The sequence below is a fragment of the Neoarius graeffei genome, chromosome 3, assembly GCF_027579695.1.
Source record: "Neoarius graeffei isolate fNeoGra1 chromosome 3, fNeoGra1.pri, whole genome shotgun sequence".
In the NCBI taxonomy this organism is placed as follows: domain Eukaryota; kingdom Metazoa; phylum Chordata; class Actinopteri; order Siluriformes; family Ariidae; genus Neoarius; species Neoarius graeffei.
This window is the reverse complement of record NC_083571.1, coordinates 3,594,733-3,608,651: the sequence shown is the minus strand read 5'-3', so window position 1 is coordinate 3,608,651 and position 13,919 is coordinate 3,594,733. Positions and strand designations below refer to the sequence as shown.

Genomic DNA, 13,919 nt, shown 5'->3' with positions numbered 1-13,919 from the left:
GACAAGTCGCCAGGTCATCACAGGGCTGACACATAGACAACCATTCACAGCTACGGTCAATTTAGAGTCACCAGTTAACCTAACCTGCATGCCTTTGGGGGAAACCAGAGCACCCGGAGGAAACCCACATGGACAACATGCAAACTTTGCTCAGAAAGGCCCTCGCCAGCCACAGAGCTCGAACGCAGAACCATCTTGCTGTGAGGCAACAGCGCTAACCACTACACCACCGTGCCGCCCCAAAAGAGTGTCCTGTATGTGTAATATTTCCTGATATTTCACTCTGATGATGTCACTCCCAGTGTTTTCCCACAGTGTTGTCAAAATGGCGAACCGGTTCAAAATTACAATTCTTTTGATTAATTTGTGTATTTTTTTATGAATGTGTCCATATAATATAAAGAACATTACAAGATGGCACATGGAGTTTATCTTCTCATGTTGAAAAACATTTTCACTCATTCACTTTGCTCACTCATGAAATTCACCACATAAAGATAAATTTCATATCTATGTGCCAGCATGTAATATCCTCTATTTACACCATTCCTGATACATCTTGATATCATTTATGCTATACTGTATATTTGCTATTTTCTTTTCTTATACTTTTTGTATTTTAGTGCGTATCTGAAAAAGTCTGGAAGAGTGATGTGTAGGCCAAATTGTGCTTGCCAAGAGAAATTTCTCTTAACATATTATTAAAAATTTATTTATAAAATTATATATATATATATATATATATATATATATATATATATATATATATATATATATATATATACCTTAATTTTGGTCAATTAACTAATTGATTGTTTGGCTGGTTGATTGACTGACGGACATACGATTATGATTAGTTGTAGCTGAAGAGGAGGAGTAACAGGAGCAGTCACAGTAGTCATAGTAGTAAATTATACTCATTTGCAAGAGACATGATCTGACTGGCTAGTTCTTGGTAGCTGTATGACCTGTGATTCTTGGTAGCAGATCAAAACATGACTTTATGTCACTCACAAAAATTCCCTCAACACAGGTGGTCTCTGGGTCACAGTGGTGAACAATGTTGCCAACTTGGAGACTTTGTCACTAGATTTGGTGACTTTTTAGAAACCTTTAGTGACTTTATTTCAAAAAGGAGCCTTGCATCAAATCTGGTGGCTTTTGGAGAAGACATTACTGACAGTTCAAAGAATTTTCCAGCTCACATCACAGCTGCTGGTTATACAGGTGGAGAAAGCAGGTTCTCCCCATCACGAGTGTGTAGAGGCAATGACCAATCACTGATCACCACTGTTCACAAAGACCAATCGCTGACCACCACTGTTCACAAAGACCAATCGCTGACCACCACTGTTCACAAAGACCAATCGCTGACCACCACTGTTCACAAAGACTAATCGCTGATCACCACTGTTTCCAAAGACCAATCGCTGACCACCATTGTTCCCAAAGACCAATCGCAGCCCACGTTCCCCCCACCTGCTCCCTCACTGCAGCCATCTCTCCTTCTTCCCTCAACACACCTCCCCCCAGTCATCACAGCAGCCCCCTCCTCCCCCACCTCAACACAGACTCCTCTATGCGTTACTGCAGACCAGGTCAGAGGTCAACTGAGGAAGCTTCACCCCAGGAAAGCAGCAGGCCCGGACAAGGTGTGTCCATGACTACTGAAGACCTGCGCTGCTGAACTGGGTGAACCACTCCAACACATCTTCAACTTCAGCCTGCAGCTGGGGAGAGTGCCAACCCTCTGGAAGACATCATGTATCGTTCCAGTTCCCAAAAAGAATTGGCCCAGCGAGCTGAACGACTTCCCACCGGTGGCGCTCACTTCACGTCTGATGAAGACGTTGGAGCGGCTCTTCCTCAGCCTCCTCAGACCCCAGGTACAACATGCCCAGGAGTGTCTGCAGTTTGCATACCGGGCAGGTGTTGGTGTGGAAGACACCATCCTCTACCTGCTCCACCGAGCCCACTCGCATCTGGATAAGGGAAATGGCACAGTGAGGATCCTCTTCTTGGACTTCTCAAGTGCCTTCAACACCATCCAGCCCCTATTGCTTCAGAACAAACTGAACAGGATGTGAGTGGACCCCTGCCTGGTCACCTGGATCTCCAGCTACCTCACTGACAGGCCGCAGTACATCAGGCTGAAGGACATCACGTCTGACACTGTGATTAGCAGCACTGGAGCACCCCAGAGCACGGTGCTGGCCCCTCTTCTCTTCACCCTGTACATCGCAGACTTCTGCTACAACTCAGAGCTGTGTCACATTCAGAAGTTTGCCGATGATACAGCCATCGTTGGGTGTATCAGTGATGACAGAGAGGAGGAGTATAGGAGCCTGGTGAGGGACTTTGCTGTGTGGTGCAACAGGAACCATCTGCAGCTCAACACCTCGAAGACCAAGGAGCTGGTCATTGACTTTGGGAGGTCCAGACCAAGGTCACGACCAATTCTGATCGAGGGAGTCGAGGTGGAGGCTGTGGATTCCTACAAGTACCTTGGGCTGTGGCTGGACAGTAAGCTGGACTGGACTTGCAATACCAATCACTTATACAGGAAGGGACAGAGCAGGCTATACTTCCTTAGGAGGCTGCGGTCCTTTAACATCTGCAGGAAACTCCTGTGGATGTTCTATCAGTCTGTGGTTGCCAGTGTCCTGTTTTACAGCTTGGTGTGCTGGGGGGGCAGCACATCCAAGAAGGACACATTCAGGCTGGACAAACTGATCAGGCGGGCCGGCTCTGTGGTCGGCATGAAGCTGGACTCTCTGGTGACGGTGGCAGAGAAGAGGACTATGGACAAACTATTGAACATCATGGACAATGCCAGTCACCCTCTGCACACCGTCATCAGCAACCAGAGGAGCCTGTTCAGTGACAGAATGCTCCTTCCCAAGTGCAGGACGAACAGACTCAAAAACTCCTTTGTCCCTCACGCCATCAGACTGTACAACTCCTCTCTGGGGGGGGAGGAGGGGTAACAGGAGGACAGAGGACGGGAAGGAGCAGTAGCCTAGCCTAACAATAAGCAATACCGGACAATGTACAATGTAATGTGCAATATAAAGTGCAATGTCTTTCCTGCTTCCCACACACACACACACACTTACCCTAACCCCACTTCTCCCCCCCTTTCCCCCCTCCCTCTCTTCCCCATATCTTATTCTTTTATATTTGTATATGTAAATACTTAATTTATTTTAATTTATCTAGAAGTTTTTCTCTATTTCTATTTCATTTCTCTGTTTATCTGTAATGATGCTGCTGGAATCTTAATTTCCCTGAGGGAACCCTCCCAAAGGGATCAATAAAGTTATCTAATCTAATCTAATCTAATCTAATCTAATCTAATCTAATCTAACCACTGTTCCCAAAGACCAATCGCTGACCACCACTGTTCCCAAAGACCAATCGCTGACCACCACTGTTCCCAAAGACCAATCGCTGACCACCACTGTTCACAAAGACCAATCGCTGACCACCACTGTTCCCAAAGGCCAATCGCTGACCACCACTGTTCCCAAAGACCAATCGCTGACCACCACTGTTCCCAAAGACCAATCGCTGACCACCACTGTTCCCAAAGGCCAATCGCTGACCACCACTGTTCACAAAGACCAATCGCTGACCACCACTGTTCACAAAGACCAATCGCTGACCACCACTGTTCCCAAAGACCAATCGCTGACCACCACTGTTCACAAAGACCAATCGCTGACCACCACTGTTCCCAAAGACCAATCGCTGACCACCACTGTTCCCAAAGACCAATCGCTGACCACCACTGTTCCCAAAGGCCAATCGCTGACCACCACTGTTCCCAAAGGCCAATCGCTGACCACCACTGTTCACAAAGGCCAATCGCTGATCACCACTGTTTCCAAAGGCCAATCGCTGACCACCACTGTTCACAAAGACCAATCGCTGACCACCACTGTTCACAAAGACCAATCGCTGGCCACCACTGTTCACAAAGGCCAATCGCTGACCACCACTGTTCACAAAGGCCAATCGCTGATCACCACTGTTTCCAAAGGCCAATCGCTGACCACCACTGTTCACAAAGACCAATCGCTGACCACCACTGTTCACAAAGGCCAATCGCTGACCACCACTGTTCCCAAAGACCAATCGCTGACCACCACTGTTCACAAAGACCAATCGCTGACCACCACTGTTCACAAAGACCAATCGCTGGCCACCACTGTTCACAAAGACCAATCGCTGACCACCACTGTTCACAAAGCCCAATCGCTGACCACCACTGTTCCCAAAGACCAATCGCTGACCACCACTGTTCACAAAGACCAATCGCTGACCACCACTGTTCACAAAGGCCAATCGCTGACCACCACTGTTCACAAAGACCAATCACTGACCACCAGACATGTGGACTCGAGTCATGTGACTTGGACTCGAGTCACCATTTTGATGACTTGAGACTTGAAATCCCTAGATGAGGAATGACTTGCAACTCGACTCGGACTTGCACGCTGTTGACTCGAGACTTGACTTGGACTTGACAGTTTTAGCTTGCAATGACTTGGCATATCAGGTATAAATATTCTTTTTTCCCCCCCCTCGATTTTGAATCCAAGTACACTCGTTATTATTTGAATGCGGTGTAGCTCCTTGTTCTAGGCTACGGCAGCTCAATCCACTAGCACTAGGTGTCACTCAAGCACTTCAACTGGTTCAAATGAAAAACCAAACGGTGATGGGCAACGAGGACGCTGAATGATGAACGGACGGATAAAAACATGATTCCCCGCGTAATTTCCTTTGGATTTAAAGAATACTCCAATACAGATGGCAAACGCATTGCTACGTGCAGAACATGTGGAGCCACAATTTCGGACAGCCAGTCAACCACATCAAACTTCGTTCGTCACCTGAGGCTGCATAAGGAAAAGTAAGTAACAAAGCTAGGCTACAGCTAGCAAGAATCTGTACAGGCTAGTTGGTGGCTAGAAGTGGAATGTGTTAATATATTAACGCTGTCAAGGATTTGTTTTGCTTTGCTGAATATAAAATAGTGAAGTAGATTTTTTTATTGGATTGCTTTTGTGTTCAGTCTAGTGTTAGATTATGTGGGCTAGGCTACCAGTTAACACACACTGGGAAGGCATAGCCAGAAGGTGGTGATTTGGTCAGAGCAGAGAACGTTTACAAGATTGTTATAAAGGCTCTGGTCAGAACGACACAGACTTATGATAAGAACCGGACAGCAAAGGATAAAACGTGAATCAAATAAACAGTTACCCAGGCTGCAAACTAAGTATGTAAAACAGAAGTTCGCTCTTTGCAATGGGAAAGTCAGTGCTTGTCATGAAAGGCATTTAAACCACTGAGACGAGATGACTAGCAATGCAAGTTAAACCAGGCGTTTAACTGTTTGCTACGTACTGCACCAAGTCGTGGACGCTGTGCGATGTGTGTTATTAGTGCTGGGATTACGTGTCATCAGAGACATTCAATTCTATTCTCTTCCTCTCTCTGGTGTCATGTAGGCAATGTGAATAATGGGCCATTTGGGCTATGTAAAATGTAAGCTCAGCTGACGTTTTATAGCGCAGTACATCCCGACAGATTGGAGTGTAGTCTACTCCGACGCGAAGCATTATCCCACAGTCTTACCCAAACGACAGGGCACACAATGCCTCTACATAGCGTGGCTTTACCAGTGCATTTATTAGTCTCTGGCGAGAAACCAAATTCGCCAAAAGCACGCAACTTGGATCTGGAGGATTCCGCTGAACATTCTAAAATTCACAACAACTGTTTATTCTACTTTATTATACGGCTCTCTAGAATGTTGCCAGGGCTTCATTCTCACATTCTGGCCAGAGCCCTAGAGGACTCTGATTCTGGCTACATCGTCACAACGTTCTGTGTTTACTGAGGCTACCGGTATTTTAGCGAGTGTTTAGTGAATGCATTGTGGTCTAGCTAAACTGCTTAAGGGAACATCCTGGCTGGCTTGTATTAAACATTATACTGTGTATAAACAAATATGTTCAGATTAAATGAACTCAGACTTTGATATTGAAAATGATAAAAACATGTCAATGTCTACATGATTAAAAACAGAAAACAAGTAGGCCTACTAATTTTACATTTTTTTTTTCTTGTTTAGATTTGCAGAATATCTGAAGAACAAGATCATCCCAAGTGAGACAGAGCAGCCGTCCATTTCTGGATTCCTTACTGCAAAAGATCTCATCTCATCTCATTATCTGTAGCCGCTTTATCCTTCTACAGGGTCGCAGGCAAGCTGGAGCCTATCCCAGCTGACTACGGGCGAAAGGCGGGGTACACCCTGGACAAGTCGCCAGGTCATCACAGCGCTGACACATAGACACAGACAACCACTCACACTCACATTCACACCTACGCTCAATTTAGAGTCACCAGTTAACCTAACCTGCATGTCTTTGGACTGTGGGGGAAACCGGAGCACCCGGAGGAAACCCATGCGGACACGGGGAGAACATGCAAACTCCGCACAGAAAGGCCCTCGCAGGCCACGGGGCTCGAACCCGGACCTTCTTGCTGTGAGGCGACAGCGCTAACCACTACACCACCGTGCCGCCCTACTGCAAAAGATACACAGTACAATGCTACCCACCCACAACAAAAATCCATCACAAATTCAATACTAACAGATTTGGTCATTGGATGCAACATCCCTCTCTCAGTAGTGGAGAACAGATATTTCCGGAATTTTTTGTCAGTTAGTTGGTCTCTCTCACACACACAAACGTACTCGAGTCACGTTGTATTGTGTTAAAGGCATGTCATGTTGTATGTTGGGACAGTGCCTAACTTCAGAAGGAAAACCATTCTTTGATTCTAAAAGTACACAGATCATCTGTTAGCTTGGACTTTGAGTTTCATGTCTTAAAATGCACATGAAAAGCATTTTTATGTGAAAAATGACATGAATGAAATGAAAAGAAAATGATTTTTGTTACACAGTACCAGTACTAGTTTTGTTTAGAATTTTGTTTTAATTTCTCACTAATTTTCCAATAAAAAATTTAAGGAAATGGTCATACTTTCACTCATTCTCACACCCTTAGCCTCAGATGTACACTGACTCACTCAAACTAAACTCACTGAAAATTTAGGATGCTTTACTAATGTTAACTAACTAATCATTGTCTCCTCTGAGATTCTTTGATTGTCTTGGGGCACAAGCTCTAAAACATTTTAAAATGGAAAAGAATGGGTGTACTGTAGTTACTTGTGCTGACTCTATCAATCATTACATTACATTTAGCAGACATTTTTATCCAAGGTGACTGGAAAAGGAGGACATACACTGCAGTGTGGAGAGGTAATACATTTGTGATAAAAAATGTGTTGATTGCCTGTAGAATAAATGGTGACTTGTTAGGGACTTGGAAAAAAAATGAGACTTGGACTCGACTCGACTCGGCTTGGGTAGGACTTGGACTTGACTTGGTCAAAAGTGCCGTGACTTGACTCGGACTTGAGTGGTAGGACTTGAGACTTACTTGTGACTTGCACATTAGTGACTTTGTCCCACCTCTGCTGACCACCACTGTTCACAAAGACCAATCGCTGATTACCATTGCTTTCAAAGTGCAATGACTGATCACCACTGCTCCCAACAACCAATCACTGGTCACCATTTTTCAAAAAAGACCAATGACTGTTCACTGTTATAATCTAACTATGACGTCACCCAGCGCCCTCTAGCGACCTTTTGAGCATGCGTCAGGTAACGTTGAGTGGAGATTCTGTTGAAACTTAATTAGACCTCGGTTCACTTTTCATCAAAATGTCTTGAGTCCTAAAGGCCATGTGTTTCCCAGGAAGTTGTATTCCACACCACGGACATGTCTGAATCGCGTCTGTGAGGAAATGTTGTTCTTTATAAGCTCCAGTCTGGGTGACCTGTTCATCCGGGCCAGTGGCGCAATGGATAACGCGTCTGACTACGGATCAGAAGATTCTAGGTTCGACTCCTGGCTGGCTCGAGAAAATTTTTTTTCCATTTATTTATATATTTACTTTATAGCGCAATATGCAAGTAGTATGTTTATTTATGGGTAGCACGGTGTGGTTAGCGCTGTCGCCTCACAGCAAGAAGGTCCGGGTTCGAGCCCCGTGGCCGGCGAGGGCCTTTCTGTGTGGAGTTTGCATGTTCTCCCCGTGTCCGCGTGGGTTTCCTCCGGGTGCTCCGGTTTCCCCCACAGTCCAAAGACATGCAGGTTAGGTTAACTGGTGACTCTAAATTGAGCGTAGGTGTGAATGTGAGTGTGAATGGTTGTCTGTGTCTATGTGTCAGCCCTGTGATGACCTGGCGACTTGTCCAGGGTGAACCCCGCCTTTCACCCGTAGTCAGCTGGGATAGGATCCTGCGACCCTGTAGAACAGGATAAAGTAGCTTGAGATGAGATGTTTACTTATTGTTGTCTTGTGTGCATTTACTGTAACTTGTCTATTGTATATACCAGCACACTGGAGTGTGGGGAAACGTAAGTTCTTTCAGCCGTGCACTGAATGTCAATAAAGTTTGACTTTGAAAAAAAAAGTTTTCTCTAAATTTGGTGAATATATCTGATATACCACTCAATAAGCTCATATTTAAACATTTAAATAATAATAATAATAATAATAATAACCTGAATTGGGTTATTGCTCATCAAAAGCCAAATGAAGTTGTGAATGTGAACCTCGGGAAATGTCTCCTCCTATAGGCACAGCAGCGTCATTACAGCCGGCTGTGCAGCATTTAAAGTGGAAAGGAAAATTCGAATAAGGAGCAAATTTCATCCTCACGCTGATGCGGAAACTGACTTCATAAAACACAAGCGATAAAAAATTTCATTGTGTTCAGTTTTCAGCTTTTAAGGAAATGAGGTTGCGCTACCATATACTGCTTTTAGGCAGCTCCGCCGCGTTGTTATATCATCCGGGCCAGTGGCGCAATGGATAACGCGTCTGACTACGGATCAGAAGATTCTAGGTTCGACTCCTGGCTGGCTCGAGGAAATGTTTTTGTTTATTTATACACTAAAAAACTCTATTTTTTAACTGGGGGGAAAAAATATCCGTTCCAATTCAGAATTTGACTGGGACACACTGCCCACTGAATTCTGGAGATTAAAAGAAAAAATTATCTTTAAAATCAGCTTCATCGTCAATGTAACAAAGTTAAACTGATATTTTCTATAATTCTGGTCATGAATTAGATCTTAATGTTAACTATTTTTGTTAATAAGCACATTAGAACTCTTTTCAGGTATATTAATGTATACTATTTTATTCATTTGGACTCATGATATTCTTACACATGACCTGCCTGATCCATCCTGATGCCCTACTTCTGGCTGGAGTCTCATCACATCGCTCCTGTGGAGGACGGCCCCCGTATGGACGGTCAAAAGTCGCACTTCGAAGACGGCTCTGGACACTTACAATTTTGATCTGACGGTTTAGGATGACAATCACCATGATAACAGTTTTGCACTCAAGTCTCCATCAATGAACAGTTGATAATCAACAAAACAGACTTCCTGTTAAACTATAATGAATTTCCTGTAAACACAGTTGTACATTACGACTCTATAGGACACAGTTATAGAAGTGAGTTATTAGGGCCCGAGCACCATTCGGTGCGAAGACCCTATTGTTTTTCGAAGGATTATTATTATTATTTTTCTGTCGCACTTGGCTTTTTTTGAGGCGTTTCCCATGCACGAAAACTCATGAAATTTGATACACACATCAGTCATTGTAACCGCTACTCAGCCACAGACGTTTGGCCCCGGGCGTGGCCCAGGGACTTCATAGCGCCCCTTTTTCCATTTCCCATTGAAATGAATGGTTAGAACTTTGGAGTGATGATGTCACGCCCAACAGGGCGTAAGGTAATTGGGCTTATATGTGTTTGGACACATGGTCATTTTTAACGTGCTCCTCCTAGACAGTTCATCAGATTCATGTCAAACTTGGCAAACATGATGCCAAGATATTGCTGATGTTGAATTGCGAAGGGATTTTTGATATGTTGCAATATGTTGAAATGGCAATATGATGAATTTTAATACTCGCCACATAAACAGGAAATGTGTCATGAAGTCACAATACATTTAATGATTTGGCTGAAACCTTCCAGGTTATTAGAGAATGTGATTATTAGGACATCTAGACGCCCAATATGCCTGTCTGGTATAGCGCCACCAACTGGCCAAGGAAAGAATAGGGTTTTGAATATGTGTGTTTTGACACATGATGAATTTTAACATGCTCCTCCTAGACGGTTCATGAGATTCATGTGAAATTCGTTATACGTGATGCCAAGATGTCGCTGATATTAAATTGCGAAGGGATTTTTGATATCTTGTAATATGATTCTGATGCTCTTTAGCCGTTATGGCATCTTTATTAATAATCACGATCTTACACTTTCTCTAGTCGCAGTGGGGAGAACTCCGAACTCTTTTCATCTCTTTACAAACATAACACGCCTGGGCGTGGCCTAAACAAAATGTGGTGTCACAACATGAGTTTCAGGCTTGTTAGTGGAGCAGGTTACGGCAGATTTTGCTCCAAATCGTGCACTTTGTGATATAAGCATGAAACTTGGCACGATTGTTGCTGATAGGTCACTTTTTCAGAAAAAAAAGTGCTAGCCACGAAAAAAATTCAATATGGCGGCCATTTTTTCAAGATGGCCGCCAGACGTGTCCCTGTTTTGTGGTTTTGCTAAAAAAAAACACAGTGCAAATTATGATATGAACATGAAATTTGGCAATAATGTTCTGTGTAGGTCATGTTATCAGCTAAAAGTGCTAGCCCCCCAAAAAAATTCAATATGGCGGCCATTTTTTCAAGATGGTCGCCAAAAAATCCCCCGTTAGTGGTCTTGCTCTGGTGTCAAAGTACAAAAGATGAATTCAATGAAACATTTTTGATTTATTGCCATTATAATACTGAATTACATGCAGAAAAACAGAATGATTGCACAATTAGCCAATCTGGCATGATGAAAAGCCTATTTTTCACAGTGGATAATCTTGTGAAACCCTTACATTCCAATGCTTTTTTGGGAAAATTCCCATATCTTTCCTAAGCTCCAAGAGTTGTTTCTTGCTGATTGATCCTTCCATCAAATAGTCCCAAATGAATTGGTCACATGATTTTCCAGCATGCTCATAGGCCTTTCAGAGAAAAACAAGTGAATGAAAATAGTGCTAATGCTCAACAGTGAAAAATAACTTGGTCAAATCTATGACATCGGCAAAAATATCCATTGCTGAGATCTATCTTTTATCCCTGAACTGCTACCCCCCCTCCCCCAGCACCCAATTACACAGTTTTAGGTAGACAATGCCCCCTACCATAAAAATGGTTTGCCAGCTCTGATTTATGAATGGATATGTACCACTGTCCAAAGTGAAGTTTGGTAGACCATTTGAATTTGGATTACTTTGCCATCGCCAGCATGGCTAGGCCCAAAGTTCAGTCACTGTTCCTTGCTTAAAAATCTCACAAGGGCAACTGCACAGTGGAGTGCACCCTATTCCAGCCTTCGAGCACTTGCATTTGGGATACTAACTCAATGTTTAACTGACATTGAACCCCATGCTGAGTTTCACAGCAGTGTCTGTCACCAGTGTGCCCTGGTAGTGAGCGACATACACTCTCTTCTTACGCCCTATGAACTGCCAGAAGATGTGCCATTACTCGGCGTCCTCATAGTCCTGTTCCAGTAAGTGCCATTACTCGTCCTCATCCCCTTCCAGTTAGTGCCATTACTCAGTTTCTTCTGCCAAGAGCAACTGGTTTTGAGGTGCCAGATACCCTCTTTTCGCACCACCTCTATCTGCAAAATCACCCCTGCCGGCTCTGGAAGGCTAGGGTGGACACTTGACTGCCAGAGGCTGTGTGGTTCGCAAGCCATTTGGGATATTTTGTAAGCAATGAGAGCTCATTGCCATCCCGGCAATAGCAGTCCATTTTAGGGGCACACATGAGCACAACCACACAACGGGGATGTGCGTCTGGCAGCCATCTTGAAAAATGGCTGCTATATTGAATGTTTTGGTCTGTTAGCACTTTCAACTGAAAACGTGACCTACACAGAACATTACTGCCAAATTTCAGGTTCATATGACAATATGCACTGTGGCTTTTTAACAAAGCCACAAAATGGGTACGCGTCTGGCGGCCATCTTGAAAAATGGCCGCCATATTGAATTTTCTGGAGGGCTGGCACTTTTAACTGATAACATGACCTACATAGAACATTATTGCCAAATTTCATGTTTATATAACAATTTGCTCTGTGTTTTCTTAGCAAAAACATGAAACGAGGATGCGTCTGGTGGCCATCTTGAAAAATGGCCGCCATATTGAATTTTTTTCGTGGCTAGCACTTTTTTCTGAAAAAGTGACCTATAAGCAACAATCATGCCAAATTTCATGCTTATATCACAAAGTGCACGATGGTTTGCTTAACCTGCTCTACTATGTGACTTGTAACCTGCTGTGGTGAAAACAAAACAGTACACCTCATTAAACTGCATTACAATCACATATCACAACAACTGAGTACATTACATAAAAGAATATCTTAATTATTAGGGCCCACTCTCTCAAGTATGCACTCACATGCACACGCAACATCTATGAGCACACTCTCTCTTTCACACACACACACTTTCTCTCTCTCCCCCTGACAAACAGACAAACACACACAATAATAGTGACCTGCCATATGTTTCATCTCATCTCATTATCTGTAGCCGCTTTATCCTGTTCTACAGGGTCGCAGGCGAGCTGGATCCTATCCCAGCTGACTACGGGCGAAAGGCGGGGTTCACCCTGGACAAGTCGTCAGGTCATCACAGGGCTGACACATAGACACAGACAACCATTCACACCTACGCTCAATTTAGAGTCACCAGTTAACCTAACCTGCATGTCTTTGGACTGTGGGGGAAACCGGAGCACCCGGAGGAAACCCACGCGGACACGGGGAGAACATGCAAACTCCACACAGAAAGGCCCTCGCCGGCCACGGGGCTCGAACCCAGGACCTTCTTGCTGTGAGGCGACAGCGCTAACCACTACACCACCGTGCCACCCCCTGCCATATGTCTGCAGCAAAATGCACAATGATGGCAGGTCACTATTATTGTGTGTGTGTGTGTGTGTACATGCAGAGTTCACACACACTGCAGACACAGGAAAGCTAAGATGACTTAAGATTACAGCGTGAGATAGAGATAAGGAGGAGACACGTATAGTTTTGTACATATATAAATGTACATTTTCACACCACGGAAACACACACACTTAGGCTACATCCACACGACAACGGCAACGAGATTTTATTAAAAAAATATCGCGTCCACATGGGCAACGGATCAGTAAAATATCAGGTACATATGGCAACGCAACGCTTGCTGAAAACGATGCAATACACATGCCACACCTCTACATGCGCTGTAAGACGGTCCCATCGGAGACACCAGAACAATAGAAGTAGTAGGACGCATGCGCGTAAACCCCTTCTTCTACCCGGCATGAAGCACTCACAGGAACAAGCACACAACAACAAGAAGAAGATGGCTGCGACAACGCGAGGAAATTGTGCCTTCTGTGTGTACAAATTAGTTTTATTAGTGTGCATAGTTTTATATAACTTAATTTTCTTATTGTGTGTGAACATTTTGAAAAGCAGTCTTATCCAGTAAAAAAAAGAAATTCAAGAAATGGTTCAGTTACTTGTTTATTTAAAAGAAAAGCTGTATACAAAAGTGAATGCAATGCAGTGGTTCATACAAAACAGCGAGAGTGCTGCTTGTTCTACCGTAGTCATGTGGTTGTGACGTCATCGTAAACAAATCCATTCTACTCATCCAGACGACTTC

General features: G+C 44.0%; 2 non-coding genes across 2 annotated transcripts; both read left to right on the top strand.

The window, feature by feature from the left end:
- The first annotated feature begins 7,939 nt into the window (after positions 1–7,939).
- trnar-acg (transfer RNA arginine (anticodon ACG)) lies at positions 7,940–8,012 on the top strand. The gene has a single exon. It is a non-coding gene; the product is annotated as a tRNA-Arg (tRNA).
- A 940-nt stretch (positions 8,013–8,952) lies between these two features.
- On the top strand, positions 8,953–9,025 carry trnar-acg (transfer RNA arginine (anticodon ACG)). Its single transcript has one exon. It is a non-coding gene; the product is annotated as a tRNA-Arg (tRNA).
- Positions 9,026–13,919: the final 4,894 nt, after the last annotated feature.